Source organism: Schistocerca americana, unplaced genomic scaffold, assembly GCF_021461395.2.
Source record: "Schistocerca americana isolate TAMUIC-IGC-003095 unplaced genomic scaffold, iqSchAmer2.1 HiC_scaffold_955, whole genome shotgun sequence".
In the NCBI taxonomy this organism is placed as follows: domain Eukaryota; kingdom Metazoa; phylum Arthropoda; class Insecta; order Orthoptera; family Acrididae; genus Schistocerca; species Schistocerca americana.
In genome coordinates this window covers 18,699-36,541 of record NW_025726736.1, presented here as the reverse complement: position 1 = coordinate 36,541, position 17,843 = coordinate 18,699, and the positions used below count along the sequence as shown (strand labels likewise).

At 54.9% G+C, this 17,843-nt stretch overlaps 41 non-coding genes across 41 annotated transcripts; 33 read left to right on the top strand and 8 right to left on the bottom strand.

Moving 5' to 3' along the window:
• The first annotated feature begins 156 nt into the window (after window positions 1-156).
• On the top strand, window positions 157-227 carry Trnag-gcc. The gene has a single exon. It is a non-coding gene; the product is annotated as a tRNA-Gly (tRNA).
• Window positions 228-608: 381 nt separating this feature from the next.
• Window positions 609-681, top strand: Trnam-cau. The gene has a single exon. It is a non-coding gene; the product is annotated as a tRNA-Met (tRNA).
• A 297-nt stretch (window positions 682-978) lies between these two features.
• On the top strand, window positions 979-1,050 carry Trnae-uuc. Its single transcript has one exon. It is a non-coding gene; the product is annotated as a tRNA-Glu (tRNA).
• Window positions 1,051-1,248: 198 nt separating this feature from the next.
• On the top strand, window positions 1,249-1,322 carry Trnai-aau. Its single transcript has one exon. It is a non-coding gene; the product is annotated as a tRNA-Ile (tRNA).
• A 593-nt stretch (window positions 1,323-1,915) lies between these two features.
• Trnag-ucc lies at window positions 1,916-1,987 on the bottom strand. Its single transcript has one exon. It is a non-coding gene; the product is annotated as a tRNA-Gly (tRNA).
• Window positions 1,988-2,329: 342 nt separating this feature from the next.
• On the top strand, window positions 2,330-2,400 carry Trnag-gcc. Its single transcript has one exon. It is a non-coding gene; the product is annotated as a tRNA-Gly (tRNA).
• A 381-nt stretch (window positions 2,401-2,781) lies between these two features.
• Window positions 2,782-2,854, top strand: Trnam-cau. The gene has a single exon. It is a non-coding gene; the product is annotated as a tRNA-Met (tRNA).
• Window positions 2,855-3,151: 297 nt separating this feature from the next.
• Window positions 3,152-3,223, top strand: Trnae-uuc. Its single transcript has one exon. It is a non-coding gene; the product is annotated as a tRNA-Glu (tRNA).
• Window positions 3,224-3,421: 198 nt separating this feature from the next.
• Trnai-aau lies at window positions 3,422-3,495 on the top strand. Its single transcript has one exon. It is a non-coding gene; the product is annotated as a tRNA-Ile (tRNA).
• Window positions 3,496-4,088: 593 nt separating this feature from the next.
• Window positions 4,089-4,160, bottom strand: Trnag-ucc. The gene has a single exon. It is a non-coding gene; the product is annotated as a tRNA-Gly (tRNA).
• Window positions 4,161-4,502: 342 nt separating this feature from the next.
• On the top strand, window positions 4,503-4,573 carry Trnag-gcc. The gene has a single exon. It is a non-coding gene; the product is annotated as a tRNA-Gly (tRNA).
• A 381-nt stretch (window positions 4,574-4,954) lies between these two features.
• Trnam-cau lies at window positions 4,955-5,027 on the top strand. Its single transcript has one exon. It is a non-coding gene; the product is annotated as a tRNA-Met (tRNA).
• A 297-nt stretch (window positions 5,028-5,324) lies between these two features.
• Trnae-uuc lies at window positions 5,325-5,396 on the top strand. The gene has a single exon. It is a non-coding gene; the product is annotated as a tRNA-Glu (tRNA).
• A 198-nt stretch (window positions 5,397-5,594) lies between these two features.
• On the top strand, window positions 5,595-5,668 carry Trnai-aau. Its single transcript has one exon. It is a non-coding gene; the product is annotated as a tRNA-Ile (tRNA).
• A 593-nt stretch (window positions 5,669-6,261) lies between these two features.
• On the bottom strand, window positions 6,262-6,333 carry Trnag-ucc. Its single transcript has one exon. It is a non-coding gene; the product is annotated as a tRNA-Gly (tRNA).
• A 342-nt stretch (window positions 6,334-6,675) lies between these two features.
• On the top strand, window positions 6,676-6,746 carry Trnag-gcc. Its single transcript has one exon. It is a non-coding gene; the product is annotated as a tRNA-Gly (tRNA).
• A 381-nt stretch (window positions 6,747-7,127) lies between these two features.
• Trnam-cau lies at window positions 7,128-7,200 on the top strand. Its single transcript has one exon. It is a non-coding gene; the product is annotated as a tRNA-Met (tRNA).
• Window positions 7,201-7,497: 297 nt separating this feature from the next.
• Window positions 7,498-7,569, top strand: Trnae-uuc. Its single transcript has one exon. It is a non-coding gene; the product is annotated as a tRNA-Glu (tRNA).
• A 198-nt stretch (window positions 7,570-7,767) lies between these two features.
• On the top strand, window positions 7,768-7,841 carry Trnai-aau. Its single transcript has one exon. It is a non-coding gene; the product is annotated as a tRNA-Ile (tRNA).
• Window positions 7,842-8,434: 593 nt separating this feature from the next.
• Window positions 8,435-8,506, bottom strand: Trnag-ucc. The gene has a single exon. It is a non-coding gene; the product is annotated as a tRNA-Gly (tRNA).
• Window positions 8,507-8,848: 342 nt separating this feature from the next.
• On the top strand, window positions 8,849-8,919 carry Trnag-gcc. Its single transcript has one exon. It is a non-coding gene; the product is annotated as a tRNA-Gly (tRNA).
• A 381-nt stretch (window positions 8,920-9,300) lies between these two features.
• Trnam-cau lies at window positions 9,301-9,373 on the top strand. The gene has a single exon. It is a non-coding gene; the product is annotated as a tRNA-Met (tRNA).
• A 297-nt stretch (window positions 9,374-9,670) lies between these two features.
• On the top strand, window positions 9,671-9,742 carry Trnae-uuc. Its single transcript has one exon. It is a non-coding gene; the product is annotated as a tRNA-Glu (tRNA).
• A 198-nt stretch (window positions 9,743-9,940) lies between these two features.
• Trnai-aau lies at window positions 9,941-10,014 on the top strand. Its single transcript has one exon. It is a non-coding gene; the product is annotated as a tRNA-Ile (tRNA).
• A 593-nt stretch (window positions 10,015-10,607) lies between these two features.
• Window positions 10,608-10,679, bottom strand: Trnag-ucc. Its single transcript has one exon. It is a non-coding gene; the product is annotated as a tRNA-Gly (tRNA).
• Window positions 10,680-11,021: 342 nt separating this feature from the next.
• Trnag-gcc lies at window positions 11,022-11,092 on the top strand. Its single transcript has one exon. It is a non-coding gene; the product is annotated as a tRNA-Gly (tRNA).
• Window positions 11,093-11,473: 381 nt separating this feature from the next.
• Window positions 11,474-11,546, top strand: Trnam-cau. Its single transcript has one exon. It is a non-coding gene; the product is annotated as a tRNA-Met (tRNA).
• A 297-nt stretch (window positions 11,547-11,843) lies between these two features.
• Window positions 11,844-11,915, top strand: Trnae-uuc. Its single transcript has one exon. It is a non-coding gene; the product is annotated as a tRNA-Glu (tRNA).
• Window positions 11,916-12,113: 198 nt separating this feature from the next.
• On the top strand, window positions 12,114-12,187 carry Trnai-aau. The gene has a single exon. It is a non-coding gene; the product is annotated as a tRNA-Ile (tRNA).
• A 593-nt stretch (window positions 12,188-12,780) lies between these two features.
• Trnag-ucc lies at window positions 12,781-12,852 on the bottom strand. Its single transcript has one exon. It is a non-coding gene; the product is annotated as a tRNA-Gly (tRNA).
• A 342-nt stretch (window positions 12,853-13,194) lies between these two features.
• Window positions 13,195-13,265, top strand: Trnag-gcc. Its single transcript has one exon. It is a non-coding gene; the product is annotated as a tRNA-Gly (tRNA).
• A 381-nt stretch (window positions 13,266-13,646) lies between these two features.
• On the top strand, window positions 13,647-13,719 carry Trnam-cau. The gene has a single exon. It is a non-coding gene; the product is annotated as a tRNA-Met (tRNA).
• A 297-nt stretch (window positions 13,720-14,016) lies between these two features.
• On the top strand, window positions 14,017-14,088 carry Trnae-uuc. Its single transcript has one exon. It is a non-coding gene; the product is annotated as a tRNA-Glu (tRNA).
• A 198-nt stretch (window positions 14,089-14,286) lies between these two features.
• On the top strand, window positions 14,287-14,360 carry Trnai-aau. The gene has a single exon. It is a non-coding gene; the product is annotated as a tRNA-Ile (tRNA).
• A 593-nt stretch (window positions 14,361-14,953) lies between these two features.
• Trnag-ucc lies at window positions 14,954-15,025 on the bottom strand. The gene has a single exon. It is a non-coding gene; the product is annotated as a tRNA-Gly (tRNA).
• A 342-nt stretch (window positions 15,026-15,367) lies between these two features.
• On the top strand, window positions 15,368-15,438 carry Trnag-gcc. The gene has a single exon. It is a non-coding gene; the product is annotated as a tRNA-Gly (tRNA).
• A 381-nt stretch (window positions 15,439-15,819) lies between these two features.
• Trnam-cau lies at window positions 15,820-15,892 on the top strand. Its single transcript has one exon. It is a non-coding gene; the product is annotated as a tRNA-Met (tRNA).
• Window positions 15,893-16,189: 297 nt separating this feature from the next.
• Window positions 16,190-16,261, top strand: Trnae-uuc. The gene has a single exon. It is a non-coding gene; the product is annotated as a tRNA-Glu (tRNA).
• Window positions 16,262-16,459: 198 nt separating this feature from the next.
• On the top strand, window positions 16,460-16,533 carry Trnai-aau. The gene has a single exon. It is a non-coding gene; the product is annotated as a tRNA-Ile (tRNA).
• A 593-nt stretch (window positions 16,534-17,126) lies between these two features.
• Trnag-ucc lies at window positions 17,127-17,198 on the bottom strand. Its single transcript has one exon. It is a non-coding gene; the product is annotated as a tRNA-Gly (tRNA).
• A 342-nt stretch (window positions 17,199-17,540) lies between these two features.
• Window positions 17,541-17,611, top strand: Trnag-gcc. Its single transcript has one exon. It is a non-coding gene; the product is annotated as a tRNA-Gly (tRNA).
• Window positions 17,612-17,843: the final 232 nt, after the last annotated feature.

Below are 17,843 nucleotides of genomic sequence, written 5' to 3'. Positions count from 1 at the left end.
GCAGAGGACCGCGTTCTGGCGGCATTTTTAAGCAGTGCAGTGCAGGATTCAGCGTCTGCAGCATCTTTTCCACAGAATGCTACGGCGCTTGACGGCAGTCCCACTTTCCCTTGAGACATCTGCTCGGGAAGCAGCGTCAAGTTACCGCTGGCCCGGGCATCGGTGGTTCAGTGGTAGAATGCTCGCCTGCCACGCGGGCGGCCCGGGTTCGATTCCCGGCCGATGCATCATCTTGCTTTTCCCGCGATAATGCTGCCGCGTGGCTTGCGCGCTTGAGATGCACGATCCACAAGAACGTATAGCTGGATTCCCTTGAGAAGAACCGAGAACGCAGCACTCGCGGGTCCCCACTAGGACGCTCGCATCATGTTCTACAGACTAGCGTCGGCCTGGCCTCACAAGTTGCTGTGTCCCGGTGCCTCCGAGGCACTGAACTTTAACGACAAGGAGTGCTGCCTATCGTTGCCAACAGCTGCAGCAACACCGCAATCAACTGGGCCGGCAGTGCACGTGTAGCAACAGAACACGTTATCGAGGAAGTACAGTGTCTCTACGCCTAATATTGGGCAGGCTATTTACCCAGTTTCCAGGACAAGCGGTTCACCCGTGCCTCGGTAGCGCAGTAGGCAGCTCGTAAGTCTCATAATCTTAAGGTCGTGAGTTCGATCCTCACCCGGGGCATTTAATTTTCTGTGACTGATGGTGGTGCTGTAGCTAGGGCGCCAACGTATTTCTTGTTTGTTATCCACAACGCTTCAGCGGGAAAATGTTTACTTCCTGTTATTGCTACTTACAGCTTCCCTTTCCCTCTTCTCCCAGCAGAGCATGAAGCCAAAAGCATTGCTCTGCGACGTTTGAGGTGCGCGCCTTGCCAGTCAGTATGTGCAAAGATGCCCGCAAAGAGAGAGGGGCGCCGACGCGGCACTCGACACGAAATGCGACAAGCGACCGTACGAACGGTCTAACGGAACGGCCACATCCGGTGTGGTCTAGTGGCTAGGATACCTGGCTTTCACCCAGGAGGCCCGGGTTCGATTCCCGGTACCGGAACGGAATTTTTTCCACACGAATCGTGACAAGTTTGAGCTGTCCGAGCGGCCGTTTCCCGTCCTGCTCGCAATATAGCTACTGTTTCGTGACCGTCAGCAGAATATAGACTAGGGAAGCAGACACACGACGACCATAGAAATGGTGTATGGCTTCATGCCACCTGTTTCCAGCGTAGGGCTGAGCATCTGCATATGCCGAGGCCCGTTAGCTCAGTTGGTTAGAGCGTCGTGCTAATAACGCGAAGGTCGTGGGTTCGATCCCCCCACGGGCCACTACTCTTTTACTACTACGACAAGGCAGCGCCGATTTCAGCTGGCGAGTGTGATGACCAAAAGATCATCACCCTGCGTGGAAGTTGATAGAGGATCCGAACCCGACTCGTCGGGAAGCGCTACAGCATTCACTCGGCAATGGCCATAATATCTTGAATACACTGGTTCTCAGCCGATAAAGAGAAAATGAAAGAAAATGTCCGATTGCCGATGCGTAACAACTTTGGCCCTTGTTAGTACTTGGGCGGGTGAGCGCATGGGAACACAGGGCACTATTGGCACTTTTACTTCCTATTTTTGTTTCTCCTTTCTTTTCGGAGCTACAGCCCGATTCGGTCAGGGAGACGCCACCGTGAAATGAAGGGGGCGTGCTGTGTGTCCATCGCCTCGCCTCTCCTTACCTCTCTCAGTCGTTTCTCGTGCTTGTCGTTTTGATATAGGCCGATTTGAGAGCGTCAGCTCTCGCGTCAGCTGAGCAAAGTCGAGACAAGTCGAGACACACTAAGGGCTGGTATGCAGCGAGTAAGAGGGCGAAAAAACAATAATTTAAGAGCGCGTGGCAAAAGTACTCATACGCGAAATTAAAAGCCTGCTGCGGTGGCCGGGAATCGAACCCGGATCAACTGCTTGGAAGGCAACTATGCTGACCATTACACCACCACCGCACAAGCGAGCGCCGCGCGTCCGCGCTGTGTCGGCTTCCCGCCAGTCGGCAGCGGCCGAAGGTGATCGTACCTGGCAGGCGCATTTCGAGGCGGGCTAGGGGAGCACATCCAGACGCATTCGGACAGCGTATCCGCGCACATTTCGCATCCTTTGGCAAGAGTTGGGCGCCGGCGACGCAAGAGTACGCAGAGGACCGCGTTCTGGCGGCATTTTTAAGCAGTGCAGTGCAGGATTCAGCGTCTGCAGCATCTTTTCCACAGAATGCTACGGCGCTTGACGGCAGTCCCACTTTCCCTTGAGACATCTGCTCGGGAAGCAGCGTCAAGTTACCGCTGGCCCGGGCATCGGTGGTTCAGTGGTAGAATGCTCGCCTGCCACGCGGGCGGCCCGGGTTCGATTCCCGGCCGATGCATCATTTTGCTTTTCCCGCGATAATGCTGCCGCGTGGCTTGCGCGCTTGAGATGCACGATCCACAAGAACGTATAGCTGGATTCCCTTGAGAAGAACCGAGAACGCAGCACTCGCGGGTCCCCACTAGGACGCTCGCATCATGTTCTACAGACTAGCGTCGGCCTGGCCTCACAAGTTGCTGTGTCCCGGTGCCTCCGAGGCACTGAACTTTAACGACAAGGAGTGCTGCCTATCGTTGCCAACAGCTGCAGCAACACCGCAATCAACTGGGCCGGCAGTGCACGTGTAGCAACAGAACACGTTATCGAGGAAGTACAGTGTCTCTACGCCTAATATTGGGCAGGCTATTTACCCAGTTTCCAGGACAAGCGGTTCACCCGTGCCTCGGTAGCGCAGTAGGCAGCGCGTAAGTCTCATAATCTTAAGGTCGTGAGTTCGATCCTCACCCGGGGCATTTAATTTTCTGTGACTGATGGTGGTGCTGTAGCTAGGGCGCCAACGTATTTCTTGTTTGTTATCCACAACGCTTCAGCGGGAAAATGTTTACTTCCTGTTATTGCTACTTACAGCTTCCCTTTCCCTCTTCTCCCAGCAGAGCATGAAGCCAAAAGCATTGCTCTGCGACGTTTGAGGTGCGCGCCTTGCCAGTCAGTATGTGCAAAGATGCCCGCAAAGAGAGAGGGGCGCCGACGCGGCACTCGACACGAAATGCGACAAGCGACCGTACGAACGGTCTAACGGAACGGCCACATCCGGTGTGGTCTAGTGGCTAGGATACCTGGCTTTCACCCAGGAGGCCCGGGTTCGATTCCCGGTACCGGAACGGAATTTTTTCCACACGAATCGTGACAAGTTTGAGCTGTCCGAGCGGCCATTTCCCGTCCTGCTCGCAATATAGCTACTGTTTCGTGACCGTCAGCAGAATATAGACTAGGGAAGCAGACACACGACGACCATAGAAATGGTGTATGGCTTCATGCCACCTGTTTCCAGCGTAGGGCTGAGCATCTGCATATGCCGAGGCCCGTTAGCTCAGTTGGTTAGAGCGTCGTGCTAATAACGCGAAGGTCGTGGGTTCGATCCCCCCACGGGCCACTACTCTTTTACTACTACGACAAGGCAGCGCCGATTTCAGCTGGCGAGTGTGATGACCAAAAGATCATCACCCTGCGTGGAAGTTGATAGAGGATCCGAACCCGACTCGTCGGGAAGCGCTACAGCATTCACTCGGCAATGGCCATAATATCTTGAATACACTGGTTCTCAGCCGATAAAGAGAAAATGAAAGAAAATGTCCGATTGCCGATGCGTAACAACTTTGGCCCTTGTTAGTACTTGGGCGGGTGAGCGCATGGGAACACAGGGCACTATTGGCACTTTTACTTCCTATTTTTGTTTCTCCTTTCTTTTCGGAGCTACAGCCCGATTCGGTCAGGGAGACGCCACCGTGAAATGAAGGGGGCGTGCTGTGTGTCCATCGCCTCGCCTCTCCTTACCTCTCTCAGTCGTTTCTCGTGCTTGTCGTTTTGATATAGGCCGATTTGAGAGCGTCAGCTCTCGCGTCAGCTGAGCAAAGTCGAGACAAGTCGAGACACACTAAGGGCTGGTGTGCAGCGAGTAAGAGGGCGAAAAAACAATAATTTAAGAGCGCGTGGCAAAAGTACTCATACGCGAAATTAAAAGCCTGCTGCGGTGGCCGGGAATCGAACCCGGATCAACTGCTTGGAAGGCAACTATGCTGACCATTACACCACCACCGCACAAGCGAGCGCCGCGCGTCCGCGCTGTGTCGGCTTCCCGCCAGTCGGCAGCGGCCGAAGGTGATCGTACCTGGCAGGCGCATTTCGAGGCGGGCTAGGGGAGCACATCCAGACGCATTCGGACAGCGTATCCGCGCACATTTCGCATCCTTTGGCAAGAGTTGGGCGCCGGCGACGCAAGAGTACGCAGAGGACCGCGTTCTGGCGGCATTTTTAAGCAGTGCAGTGCAGGATTCAGCGTCTGCAGCATCTTTTCCACAGAATGCTACGGCGCTTGACGGCAGTCCCACTTTCCCTTGAGACATCTGCTCGGGAAGCAGCGTCAAGTTACCGCTGGCCCGGGCATCGGTGGTTCAGTGGTAGAATGCTCGCCTGCCACGCGGGCGGCCCGGGTTCGATTCCCGGCCGATGCATCATCTTGCTTTTCCCGCGATAATGCTGCCGCGTGGCTTGCGCGCTTGAGATGCACGATCCACAAGAACGTATAGCTGGATTCCCTTGAGAAGAACCGAGAACGCAGCACTCGCGGGTCCCCACTAGGACGCTCGCATCATGTTCTACAGACTAGCGTCGGCCTGGCCTCACAAGTTGCTGTGTCCCGGTGCCTCCGAGGCACTGAACTTTAACGACAAGGAGTGCTGCCTATCGTTGCCAACAGCTGCAGCAACACCGCAATCAACTGGGCCGGCAGTGCACGTGTAGCAACAGAACACGTTATCGAGGAAGTACAGTGTCTCTACGCCTAATATTGGGCAGGCTATTTACCCAGTTTCCAGGACAAGCGGTTCACCCGTGCCTCGGTAGCGCAGTAGGCAGCTCGTAAGTCTCATAATCTTAAGGTCGTGAGTTCGATCCTCACCCGGGGCATTTAATTTTCTGTGACTGATGGTGGTGCTGTAGCTAGGGCGCCAACGTATTTCTTGTTTGTTATCCACAACGCTTCAGCGGGAAAATGTTTACTTCCTGTTATTGCTACTTACAGCTTCCCTTTCCCTCTTCTCCCAGCAGAGCATGAAGCCAAAAGCATTGCTCTGCGACGTTTGAGGTGCGCGCCTTGCCAGTCAGTATGTGCAAAGATGCCCGCAAAGAGAGAGGGGCGCCGACGCGGCACTCGACACGAAATGCGACAAGCGACCGTACGAACGGTCTAACGGAACGGCCACATCCGGTGTGGTCTAGTGGCTAGGATACCTGGCTTTCACCCAGGAGGCCCGGGTTCGATTCCCGGTACCGGAACGGAATTTTTTCCACACGAATCGTGACAAGTTTGAGCTGTCCGAGCGGCCGTTTCCCGTCCTGCTCGCAATATAGCTACTGTTTCGTGACCGTCAGCAGAATATAGACTAGGGAAGCAGACACACGACGACCATAGAAATGGTGTATGGCTTCATGCCACCTGTTTCCAGCGTAGGGCTGAGCATCTGCATATGCCGAGGCCCGTTAGCTCAGTTGGTTAGAGCGTCGTGCTAATAACGCGAAGGTCGTGGGTTCGATCCCCCCACGGGCCACTACTCTTTTACTACTACGACAAGGCAGCGCCGATTTCAGCTGGCGAGTGTGATGACCAAAAGATCATCACCCTGCGTGGAAGTTGATAGAGGATCCGAACCCGACTCGTCGGGAAGCGCTACAGCATTCACTCGGCAATGGCCATAATATCTTGAATACACTGGTTCTCAGCCGATAAAGAGAAAATGAAAGAAAATGTCCGATTGCCGATGCGTAACAACTTTGGCCCTTGTTAGTACTTGGGCGGGTGAGCGCATGGGAACACAGGGCACTATTGGCACTTTTACTTCCTATTTTTGTTTCTCCTTTCTTTTCGGAGCTACAGCCCGATTCGGTCAGGGAGACGCCACCGTGAAATGAAGGGGGCGTGCTGTGTGTCCATCGCCTCGCCTCTCCTTACCTCTCTCAGTCGTTTCTCGTGCTTGTCGTTTTGATATAGGCCGATTTGAGAGCGTCAGCTCTCGCGTCAGCTGAGCAAAGTCGAGACAAGTCGAGACACACTAAGGGCTGGTATGCAGCGAGTAAGAGGGCGAAAAAACAATAATTTAAGAGCGCGTGGCAAAAGTACTCATACGCGAAATTAAAAGCCTGCTGCGGTGGCCGGGAATCGAACCCGGATCAACTGCTTGGAAGGCAACTATGCTGACCATTACACCACCACCGCACAAGCGAGCGCCGCGCGTCCGCGCTGTGTCGGCTTCCCGCCAGTCGGCAGCGGCCGAAGGTGATCGTACCTGGCAGGCGCATTTCGAGGCGGGCTAGGGGAGCACATCCAGACGCATTCGGACAGCGTATCCGCGCACATTTCGCATCCTTTGGCAAGAGTTGGGCGCCGGCGACGCAAGAGTACGCAGAGGACCGCGTTCTGGCGGCATTTTTAAGCAGTGCAGTGCAGGATTCAGCGTCTGCAGCATCTTTTCCACAGAATGCTACGGCGCTTGACGGCAGTCCCACTTTCCCTTGAGACATCTGCTCGGGAAGCAGCGTCAAGTTACCGCTGGCCCGGGCATCGGTGGTTCAGTGGTAGAATGCTCGCCTGCCACGCGGGCGGCCCGGGTTCGATTCCCGGCCGATGCATCATTTTGCTTTTCCCGCGATAATGCTGCCGCGTGGCTTGCGCGCTTGAGATGCACGATCCACAAGAACGTATAGCTGGATTCCCTTGAGAAGAACCGAGAACGCAGCACTCGCGGGTCCCCACTAGGACGCTCGCATCATGTTCTACAGACTAGCGTCGGCCTGGCCTCACAAGTTGCTGTGTCCCGGTGCCTCCGAGGCACTGAACTTTAGCGACAAGGAGTGCTGCCTATCGTTGCCAACAGCTGCAGCAACACCGCAATCAACTGGGCCGGCAGTGCACGTGTAGCAACAGAACACGTTATCGAGGAAGTACAGTGTCTCTACGCCTAATATTGGGCAGGCTATTTACCCAGTTTCCAGGACAAGCGGTTCACCCGTGCCTCGGTAGCGCAGTAGGCAGCGCGTAAGTCTCATAATCTTAAGGTCGTGAGTTCGATCCTCACCCGGGGCATTTAATTTTCTGTGACTGATGGTGGTGCTGTAGCTAGGGCGCCAACGTATTTCTTGTTTGTTATCCACAACGCTTCAGCGGGAAAATGTTTACTTCCTGTTATTGCTACTTACAGCTTCCCTTTCCCTCTTCTCCCAGCAGAGCATGAAGCCAAAAGCATTGCTCTGCGACGTTTGAGGTGCGCGCCTTGCCAGTCAGTATGTGCAAAGATGCCCGCAAAGAGAGAGGGGCGCCGACGCGGCACTCGACACGAAATGCGACAAGCGACCGTACGAACGGTCTAACGGAACGGCCACATCCGGTGTGGTCTAGTGGCTAGGATACCTGGCTTTCACCCAGGAGGCCCGGGTTCGATTCCCGGTACCGGAACGGAATTTTTTCCACACGAATCGTGACAAGTTTGAGCTGTCCGAGCGGCCGTTTCCCGTCCTGCTCGCAATATAGCTACTGTTTCGTGACCGTCAGCAGAATATAGACTAGGGAAGCAGACACACGACGACCATAGAAATGGTGTATGGCTTCATGCCACCTGTTTCCAGCGTAGGGCTGAGCATCTGCATATGCCGAGGCCCGTTAGCTCAGTTGGTTAGAGCGTCGTGCTAATAACGCGAAGGTCGTGGGTTCGATCCCCCCACGGGCCACTACTCTTTTACTACTACGACAAGGCAGCGCCGATTTCAGCTGGCGAGTGTGATGACCAAAAGATCATCACCCTGCGTGGAAGTTGATAGAGGATCCGAACCCGACTCGTCGGGAAGCGCTACAGCATTCACTCGGCAATGGCCATAATATCTTGAATACACTGGTTCTCAGCCGATAAAGAGAAAATGAAAGAAAATGTCCGATTGCCGATGCGTAACAACTTTGGCCCTTGTTAGTACTTGGGCGGGTGAGCGCATGGGAACACAGGGCACTATTGGCACTTTTACTTCCTATTTTTGTTTCTCCTTTCTTTTCGGAGCTACAGCCCGATTCGGTCAGGGAGACGCCACCGTGAAATGAAGGGGGCGTGCTGTGTGTCCATCGCCTCGCCTCTCCTTACCTCTCTCAGTCGTTTCTCGTGCTTGTCGTTTTGATATAGGCCGATTTGAGAGCGTCAGCTCTCGCGTCAGCTGAGCAAAGTCGAGACAAGTCGAGACACACTAAGGGCTGGTGTGCAGCGAGTAAGAGGGCGAAAAAACAATAATTTAAGAGCGCGTGGCAAAAGTACTCATACGCGAAATTAAAAGCCTGCTGCGGTGGCCGGGAATCGAACCCGGATCAACTGCTTGGAAGGCAACTATGCTGACCATTACACCACCACCGCACAAGCGAGCGCCGCGCGTCCGCGCTGTGTCGGCTTCCCGCCAGTCGGCAGCGGCCGAAGGTGATCGTACCTGGCAGGCGCATTTCGAGGCGGGCTAGGGGAGCACATCCAGACGCATTCGGACAGCGTATCCGCGCACATTTCGCATCCTTTGGCAAGAGTTGGGCGCCGGCGACGCAAGAGTACGCAGAGGACCGCGTTCTGGCGGCATTTTTAAGCAGTGCAGTGCAGGATTCAGCGTCTGCAGCATCTTTTCCACAGAATGCTACGGCGCTTGACGGCAGTCCCACTTTCCCTTGAGACATCTGCTCGGGAAGCAGCGTCAAGTTACCGCTGGCCCGGGCATCGGTGGTTCAGTGGTAGAATGCTCGCCTGCCACGCGGGCGGCCCGGGTTCGATTCCCGGCCGATGCATCATCTTGCTTTTCCCGCGATAATGCTGCCGCGTGGCTTGCGCGCTTGAGATGCACGATCCACAAGAACGTATAGCTGGATTCCCTTGAGAAGAACCGAGAACGCAGCACTCGCGGGTCCCCACTAGGACGCTCGCATCATGTTCTACAGACTAGCGTCGGCCTGGCCTCACAAGTTGCTGTGTCCCGGTGCCTCCGAGGCACTGAACTTTAACGACAAGGAGTGCTGCCTATCGTTGCCAACAGCTGCAGCAACACCGCAATCAACTGGGCCGGCAGTGCACGTGTAGCAACAGAACACGTTATCGAGGAAGTACAGTGTCTCTACGCCTAATATTGGGCAGGCTATTTACCCAGTTTCCAGGACAAGCGGTTCACCCGTGCCTCGGTAGCGCAGTAGGCAGCTCGTAAGTCTCATAATCTTAAGGTCGTGAGTTCGATCCTCACCCGGGGCATTTAATTTTCTGTGACTGATGGTGGTGCTGTAGCTAGGGCGCCAACGTATTTCTTGTTTGTTATCCACAACGCTTCAGCGGGAAAATGTTTACTTCCTGTTATTGCTACTTACAGCTTCCCTTTCCCTCTTCTCCCAGCAGAGCATGAAGCCAAAAGCATTGCTCTGCGACGTTTGAGGTGCGCGCCTTGCCAGTCAGTATGTGCAAAGATGCCCGCAAAGAGAGAGGGGCGCCGACGCGGCACTCGACACGAAATGCGACAAGCGACCGTACGAACGGTCTAACGGAACGGCCACATCCGGTGTGGTCTAGTGGCTAGGATACCTGGCTTTCACCCAGGAGGCCCGGGTTCGATTCCCGGTACCGGAACGGAATTTTTTCCACACGAATCGTGACAAGTTTGAGCTGTCCGAGCGGCCGTTTCCCGTCCTGCTCGCAATATAGCTACTGTTTCGTGACCGTCAGCAGAATATAGACTAGGGAAGCAGACACACGACGACCATAGAAATGGTGTATGGCTTCATGCCACCTGTTTCCAGCGTAGGGCTGAGCATCTGCATATGCCGAGGCCCGTTAGCTCAGTTGGTTAGAGCGTCGTGCTAATAACGCGAAGGTCGTGGGTTCGATCCCCCCACGGGCCACTACTCTTTTACTACTACGACAAGGCAGCGCCGATTTCAGCTGGCGAGTGTGATGACCAAAAGATCATCACCCTGCGTGGAAGTTGATAGAGGATCCGAACCCGACTCGTCGGGAAGCGCTACAGCATTCACTCGGCAATGGCCATAATATCTTGAATACACTGGTTCTCAGCCGATAAAGAGAAAATGAAAGAAAATGTCCGATTGCCGATGCGTAACAACTTTGGCCCTTGTTAGTACTTGGGCGGGTGAGCGCATGGGAACACAGGGCACTATTGGCACTTTTACTTCCTATTTTTGTTTCTCCTTTCTTTTCGGAGCTACAGCCCGATTCGGTCAGGGAGACGCCACCGTGAAATGAAGGGGGCGTGCTGTGTGTCCATCGCCTCGCCTCTCCTTACCTCTCTCAGTCGTTTCTCGTGCTTGTCGTTTTGATATAGGCCGATTTGAGAGCGTCAGCTCTCGCGTCAGCTGAGCAAAGTCGAGACAAGTCGAGACACACTAAGGGCTGGTATGCAGCGAGTAAGAGGGCGAAAAAACAATAATTTAAGAGCGCGTGGCAAAAGTACTCATACGCGAAATTAAAAGCCTGCTGCGGTGGCCGGGAATCGAACCCGGATCAACTGCTTGGAAGGCAACTATGCTGACCATTACACCACCACCGCACAAGCGAGCGCCGCGCGTCCGCGCTGTGTCGGCTTCCCGCCAGTCGGCAGCGGCCGAAGGTGATCGTACCTGGCAGGCGCATTTCGAGGCGGGCTAGGGGAGCACATCCAGACGCATTCGGACAGCGTATCCGCGCACATTTCGCATCCTTTGGCAAGAGTTGGGCGCCGGCGACGCAAGAGTACGCAGAGGACCGCGTTCTGGCGGCATTTTTAAGCAGTGCAGTGCAGGATTCAGCGTCTGCAGCATCTTTTCCACAGAATGCTACGGCGCTTGACGGCAGTCCCACTTTCCCTTGAGACATCTGCTCGGGAAGCAGCGTCAAGTTACCGCTGGCCCGGGCATCGGTGGTTCAGTGGTAGAATGCTCGCCTGCCACGCGGGCGGCCCGGGTTCGATTCCCGGCCGATGCATCATTTTGCTTTTCCCGCGATAATGCTGCCGCGTGGCTTGCGCGCTTGAGATGCACGATCCACAAGAACGTATAGCTGGATTCCCTTGAGAAGAACCGAGAACGCAGCACTCGCGGGTCCCCACTAGGACGCTCGCATCATGTTCTACAGACTAGCGTCGGCCTGGCCTCACAAGTTGCTGTGTCCCGGTGCCTCCGAGGCACTGAACTTTAACGACAAGGAGTGCTGCCTATCGTTGCCAACAGCTGCAGCAACACCGCAATCAACTGGGCCGGCAGTGCACGTGTAGCAACAGAACACGTTATCGAGGAAGTACAGTGTCTCTACGCCTAATATTGGGCAGGCTATTTACCCAGTTTCCAGGACAAGCGGTTCACCCGTGCCTCGGTAGCGCAGTAGGCAGCGCGTAAGTCTCATAATCTTAAGGTCGTGAGTTCGATCCTCACCCGGGGCATTTAATTTTCTGTGACTGATGGTGGTGCTGTAGCTAGGGCGCCAACGTATTTCTTGTTTGTTATCCACAACGCTTCAGCGGGAAAATGTTTACTTCCTGTTATTGCTACTTACAGCTTCCCTTTCCCTCTTCTCCCAGCAGAGCATGAAGCCAAAAGCATTGCTCTGCGACGTTTGAGGTGCGCGCCTTGCCAGTCAGTATGTGCAAAGATGCCCGCAAAGAGAGAGGGGCGCCGACGCGGCACTCGACACGAAATGCGACAAGCGACCGTACGAACGGTCTAACGGAACGGCCACATCCGGTGTGGTCTAGTGGCTAGGATACCTGGCTTTCACCCAGGAGGCCCGGGTTCGATTCCCGGTACCGGAACGGAATTTTTTCCACACGAATCGTGACAAGTTTGAGCTGTCCGAGCGGCCGTTTCCCGTCCTGCTCGCAATATAGCTACTGTTTCGTGACCGTCAGCAGAATATAGACTAGGGAAGCAGACACACGACGACCATAGAAATGGTGTATGGCTTCATGCCACCTGTTTCCAGCGTAGGGCTGAGCATCTGCATATGCCGAGGCCCGTTAGCTCAGTTGGTTAGAGCGTCGTGCTAATAACGCGAAGGTCGTGGGTTCGATCCCCCCACGGGCCACTACTCTTTTACTACTACGACAAGGCAGCGCCGATTTCAGCTGGCGAGTGTGATGACCAAAAGATCATCACCCTGCGTGGAAGTTGATAGAGGATCCGAACCCGACTCGTCGGGAAGCGCTACAGCATTCACTCGGCAATGGCCATAATATCTTGAATACACTGGTTCTCAGCCGATAAAGAGAAAATGAAAGAAAATGTCCGATTGCCGATGCGTAACAACTTTGGCCCTTGTTAGTACTTGGGCGGGTGAGCGCATGGGAACACAGGGCACTATTGGCACTTTTACTTCCTATTTTTGTTTCTCCTTTCTTTTCGGAGCTACAGCCCGATTCGGTCAGGGAGACGCCACCGTGAAATGAAGGGGGCGTGCTGTGTGTCCATCGCCTCGCCTCTCCTTACCTCTCTCAGTCGTTTCTCGTGCTTGTCGTTTTGATATAGGCCGATTTGAGAGCGTCAGCTCTCGCGTCAGCTGAGCAAAGTCGAGACAAGTCGAGACACACTAAGGGCTGGTATGCAGCGAGTAAGAGGGCGAAAAAACAATAATTTAAGAGCGCGTGGCAAAAGTACTCATACGCGAAATTAAAAGCCTGCTGCGGTGGCCGGGAATCGAACCCGGATCAACTGCTTGGAAGGCAACTATGCTGACCATTACACCACCACCGCACAAGCGAGCGCCGCGCGTCCGCGCTGTGTCGGCTTCCCGCCAGTCGGCAGCGGCCGAAGGTGATCGTACCTGGCAGGCGCATTTCGAGGCGGGCTAGGGGAGCACATCCAGACGCATTCGGACAGCGTATCCGCGCACATTTCGCATCCTTTGGCAAGAGTTGGGCGCCGGCGACGCAAGAGTACGCAGAGGACCGCGTTCTGGCGGCATTTTTAAGCAGTGCAGTGCAGGATTCAGCGTCTGCAGCATCTTTTCCACAGAATGCTACGGCGCTTGACGGCAGTCCCACTTTCCCTTGAGACATCTGCTCGGGAAGCAGCGTCAAGTTACCGCTGGCCCGGGCATCGGTGGTTCAGTGGTAGAATGCTCGCCTGCCACGCGGGCGGCCCGGGTTCGATTCCCGGCCGATGCATCATTTTGCTTTTCCCGCGATAATGCTGCCGCGTGGCTTGCGCGCTTGAGATGCACGATCCACAAGAACGTATAGCTGGATTCCCTTGAGAAGAACCGAGAACGCAGCACTCGCGGGTCCCCACTAGGACGCTCGCATCATGTTCTACAGACTAGCGTCGGCCTGGCCTCACAAGTTGCTGTGTCCCGGTGCCTCCGAGGCACTGAACTTTAACGACAAGGAGTGCTGCCTATCGTTGCCAACAGCTGCAGCAACACCGCAATCAACTGGGCCGGCAGTGCACGTGTAGCAACAGAACACGTTATCGAGGAAGTACAGTGTCTCTACGCCTAATATTGGGCAGGCTATTTACCCAGTTTCCAGGACAAGCGGTTCACCCGTGCCTCGGTAGCGCAGTAGGCAGCGCGTAAGTCTCATAATCTTAAGGTCGTGAGTTCGATCCTCACCCGGGGCATTTAATTTTCTGTGACTGATGGTGGTGCTGTAGCTAGGGCGCCAACGTATTTCTTGTTTGTTATCCACAACGCTTCAGCGGGAAAATGTTTACTTCCTGTTATTGCTACTTACAGCTTCCCTTTCCCTCTTCTCCCAGCAGAGCATGAAGCCAAAAGCATTGCTCTGCGACGTTTGAGGTGCGCGCCTTGCCAGTCAGTATGTGCAAAGATGCCCGCAAAGAGAGAGGGGCGCCGACGCGGCACTCGACACGAAATGCGACAAGCGACCGTACGAACGGTCTAACGGAACGGCCACATCCGGTGTGGTCTAGTGGCTAGGATACCTGGCTTTCACCCAGGAGGCCCGGGTTCGATTCCCGGTACCGGAACGGAATTTTTTCCACACGAATCGTGACAAGTTTGAGCTGTCCGAGCGGCCGTTTCCCGTCCTGCTCGCAATATAGCTACTGTTTCGTGACCGTCAGCAGAATATAGACTAGGGAAGCAGACACACGACGACCATAGAAATGGTGTATGGCTTCATGCCACCTGTTTCCAGCGTAGGGCTGAGCATCTGCATATGCCGAGGCCCGTTAGCTCAGTTGGTTAGAGCGTCGTGCTAATAACGCGAAGGTCGTGGGTTCGATCCCCCCACGGGCCACTACTCTTTTACTACTACGACAAGGCAGCGCCGATTTCAGCTGGCGAGTGTGATGACCAAAAGATCATCACCCTGCGTGGAAGTTGATAGAGGATCCGAACCCGACTCGTCGGGAAGCGCTACAGCATTCACTCGGCAATGGCCATAATATCTTGAATACACTGGTTCTCAGCCGATAAAGAGAAAATGAAAGAAAATGTCCGATTGCCGATGCGTAACAACTTTGGCCCTTGTTAGTACTTGGGCGGGTGAGCGCATGGGAACACAGGGCACTATTGGCACTTTTACTTCCTATTTTTGTTTCTCCTTTCTTTTCGGAGCTACAGCCCGATTCGGTCAGGGAGACGCCACCGTGAAATGAAGGGGGCGTGCTGTGTGTCCATCGCCTCGCCTCTCCTTACCTCTCTCAGTCGTTTCTCGTGCTTGTCGTTTTGATATAGGCCGATTTGAGAGCGTCAGCTCTCGCGTCAGCTGAGCAAAGTCGAGACAAGTCGAGACACACTAAGGGCTGGTATGCAGCGAGTAAGAGGGCGAAAAAACAATAATTTAAGAGCGCGTGGCAAAAGTACTCATACGCGAAATTAAAAGCCTGCTGCGGTGGCCGGGAATCGAACCCGGATCAACTGCTTGGAAGGCAACTATGCTGACCATTACACCACCACCGCACAAGCGAGCGCCGCGCGTCCGCGCTGTGTCGGCTTCCCGCCAGTCGGCAGCGGCCGAAGGTGATCGTACCTGGCAGGCGCATTTCGAGGCGGGCTAGGGGAGCACATCCAGACGCATTCGGACAGCGTATCCGCGCACATTTCGCATCCTTTGGCAAGAGTTGGGCGCCGGCGACGCAAGAGTACGCAGAGGACCGCGTTCTGGCGGCATTTTTAAGCAGTGCAGTGCAGGATTCAGCGTCTGCAGCATCTTTTCCACAGAATGCTACGGCGCTTGACGGCAGTCCCACTTTCCCTTGAGACATCTGCTCGGGAAGCAGCGTCAAGTTACCGCTGGCCCGGGCATCGGTGGTTCAGTGGTAGAATGCTCGCCTGCCACGCGGGCGGCCCGGGTTCGATTCCCGGCCGATGCATCATTTTGCTTTTCCCGCGATAATGCTGCCGCGTGGCTTGCGCGCTTGAGATGCACGATCCACAAGAACGTATAGCTGGATTCCCTTGAGAAGAACCGAGAACGCAGCACTCGCGGGTCCCCACTAGGACGCTCGCATCATGTTCTACAGACTAGCGTCGGCCTGGCCTCACAAGTTGCTGTGTCCCGGTGCCTCCGAGGCACTGAACTTTAACGACAAGGAGTGCTGCCTATCGTTGCCAACAGCTGCAGCAACACCGCAATCAACTGGGCCGGCAGTGCACGTGTAGCAACAGAACACGTTATCGAGGAAGTACAGTGTCTCTACGCCTAATATTGGGCAGGCTATTTACCCAGTTTCCAGGACAAGCGGTTCACCCGTGCCTCGGTAGCGCAGTAGGCAGCGCGTAAGTCTCATAATCTTAAGGTCGTGAGTTCGATCCTCACCCGGGGCATTTAATTTTCTGTGACTGATGGTGGTGCTGTAGCTAGGGCGCCAACGTATTTCTTGTTTGTTATCCACAACGCTTCAGCGGGAAAATGTTTACTTCCTGTTATTGCTACTTACAGCTTCCCTTTCCCTCTTCTCCCAGCAGAGCATGAAGCCAAAAGCATTGCTCTGCGACGTTTGAGGTGCGCGCCTTGCCAGTCAGTATGTGCAAAGATGCCCGCAAAGAGAGAGGGGCGCCGACGCGGCACTCGACACGAAATGCGACAAGCGACCGTACGAACGGTCTAACGGAACGGCCACATCCGGTGTGGTCTAGTGGCTAGGATACCTGGCTTTCACCCAGGAGGCCCGGGTTCGATTCCCGGTACCGGAACGGAATTTTTTCCACACGAATCGTGACAAGTTTGAGCTGTCCGAGCGGCCGTTTCCCGTCCTGCTCGCAATATAGCTACTGTTTCGTGACCGTCAGCAGAATATAGACTAGGGAAGCAGACACACGACGACCATAGAAATGGTGTATGGCTTCATGCCACCTGTTTCCAGCGTAGGGCTGAGCATCTGCATATGCCGAGGCCCGTTAGCTCAGTTGGTTAGAGCGTCGTGCTAATAACGCGAAGGTCGTGGGTTCGATCCCCCCACGGGCCACTACTCTTTTACTACTACGACAAGGCAGCGCCGATTTCAGCTGGCGAGTGTGATGACCAAAAGATCATCACCCTGCGTGGAAGTTGATAGAGGATCCGAACCCGACTCGTCGGGAAGCGCTACAGCATTCACTCGGCAATGGCCATAATATCTTGAATACACTGGTTCTCAGCCGATAAAGAGAAAATGAAAGAAAATGTCCGATTGCCGATGCGTAACAACTTTGGCCCTTGTTAGTACTTGGGCGGGTGAGCGCATGGGAACACAGGGCACTATTGGCACTTTTACTTCCTATTTTTGTTTCTCCTTTCTTTTCGGAGCTACAGCCCGATTCGGTCAGGGAGACGCCACCGTGAAATGAAGGGGGCGTGCTGTGTGTCCATCGCCTCGCCTCTCCTTACCTCTCTCAGTCGTTTCTCGTGCTTGTCGTTTTGATATAGGCCGATTTGAGAGCGTCAGCTCTCGCGTCAGCTGAGCAAAGTCGAGACAAGTCGAGACACACTAAGGGCTGGTGTGCAGCGAGTAAGAGGGCGAAAAAACAATAATTTAAGAGCGCGTGGCAAAAGTACTCATACGCGAAATTAAAAGCCTGCTGCGGTGGCCGGGAATCGAACCCGGATCAACTGCTTGGAAGGCAACTATGCTGACCATTACACCACCACCGCACAAGCGAGCGCCGCGCGTCCGCGCTGTGTCGGCTTCCCGCCAGTCGGCAGCGGCCGAAGGTGATCGTACCTGGCAGGCGCATTTCGAGGCGGGCTAGGGGAGCACATCCAGACGCATTCGGACAGCGTATCCGCGCACATTTCGCATCCTTTGGCAAGAGTTGGGCGCCGGCGACGCAAGAGTACGCAGAGGACCGCGTTCTGGCGGCATTTTTAAGCAGTGCAGTGCAGGATTCAGCGTCTGCAGCATCTTTTCCACAGAATGCTACGGCGCTTGACGGCAGTCCCACTTTCCCTTGAGACATCTGCTCGGGAAGCAGCGTCAAGTTACCGCTGGCCCGGGCATCGGTGGTTCAGTGGTAGAATGCTCGCCTGCCACGCGGGCGGCCCGGGTTCGATTCCCGGCCGATGCATCATTTTGCTTTTCCCGCGATAATGCTGCCGCGTGGCTTGCGCGCTTGAGATGCACGATCCACAAGAACGTATAGCTGGATTCCCTTGAGAAGAACCGAGAACGCAGCACTCGCGGGTCCCCACTAGGACGCTCGCATCATGTTCTACAGACTAGCGTCGGCCTGGCCTCACAAGTTGCTGTGTCCCGGTGCCTCCGAGGCACTGAACTTTAACGACAAGGAGTGCTGCCTA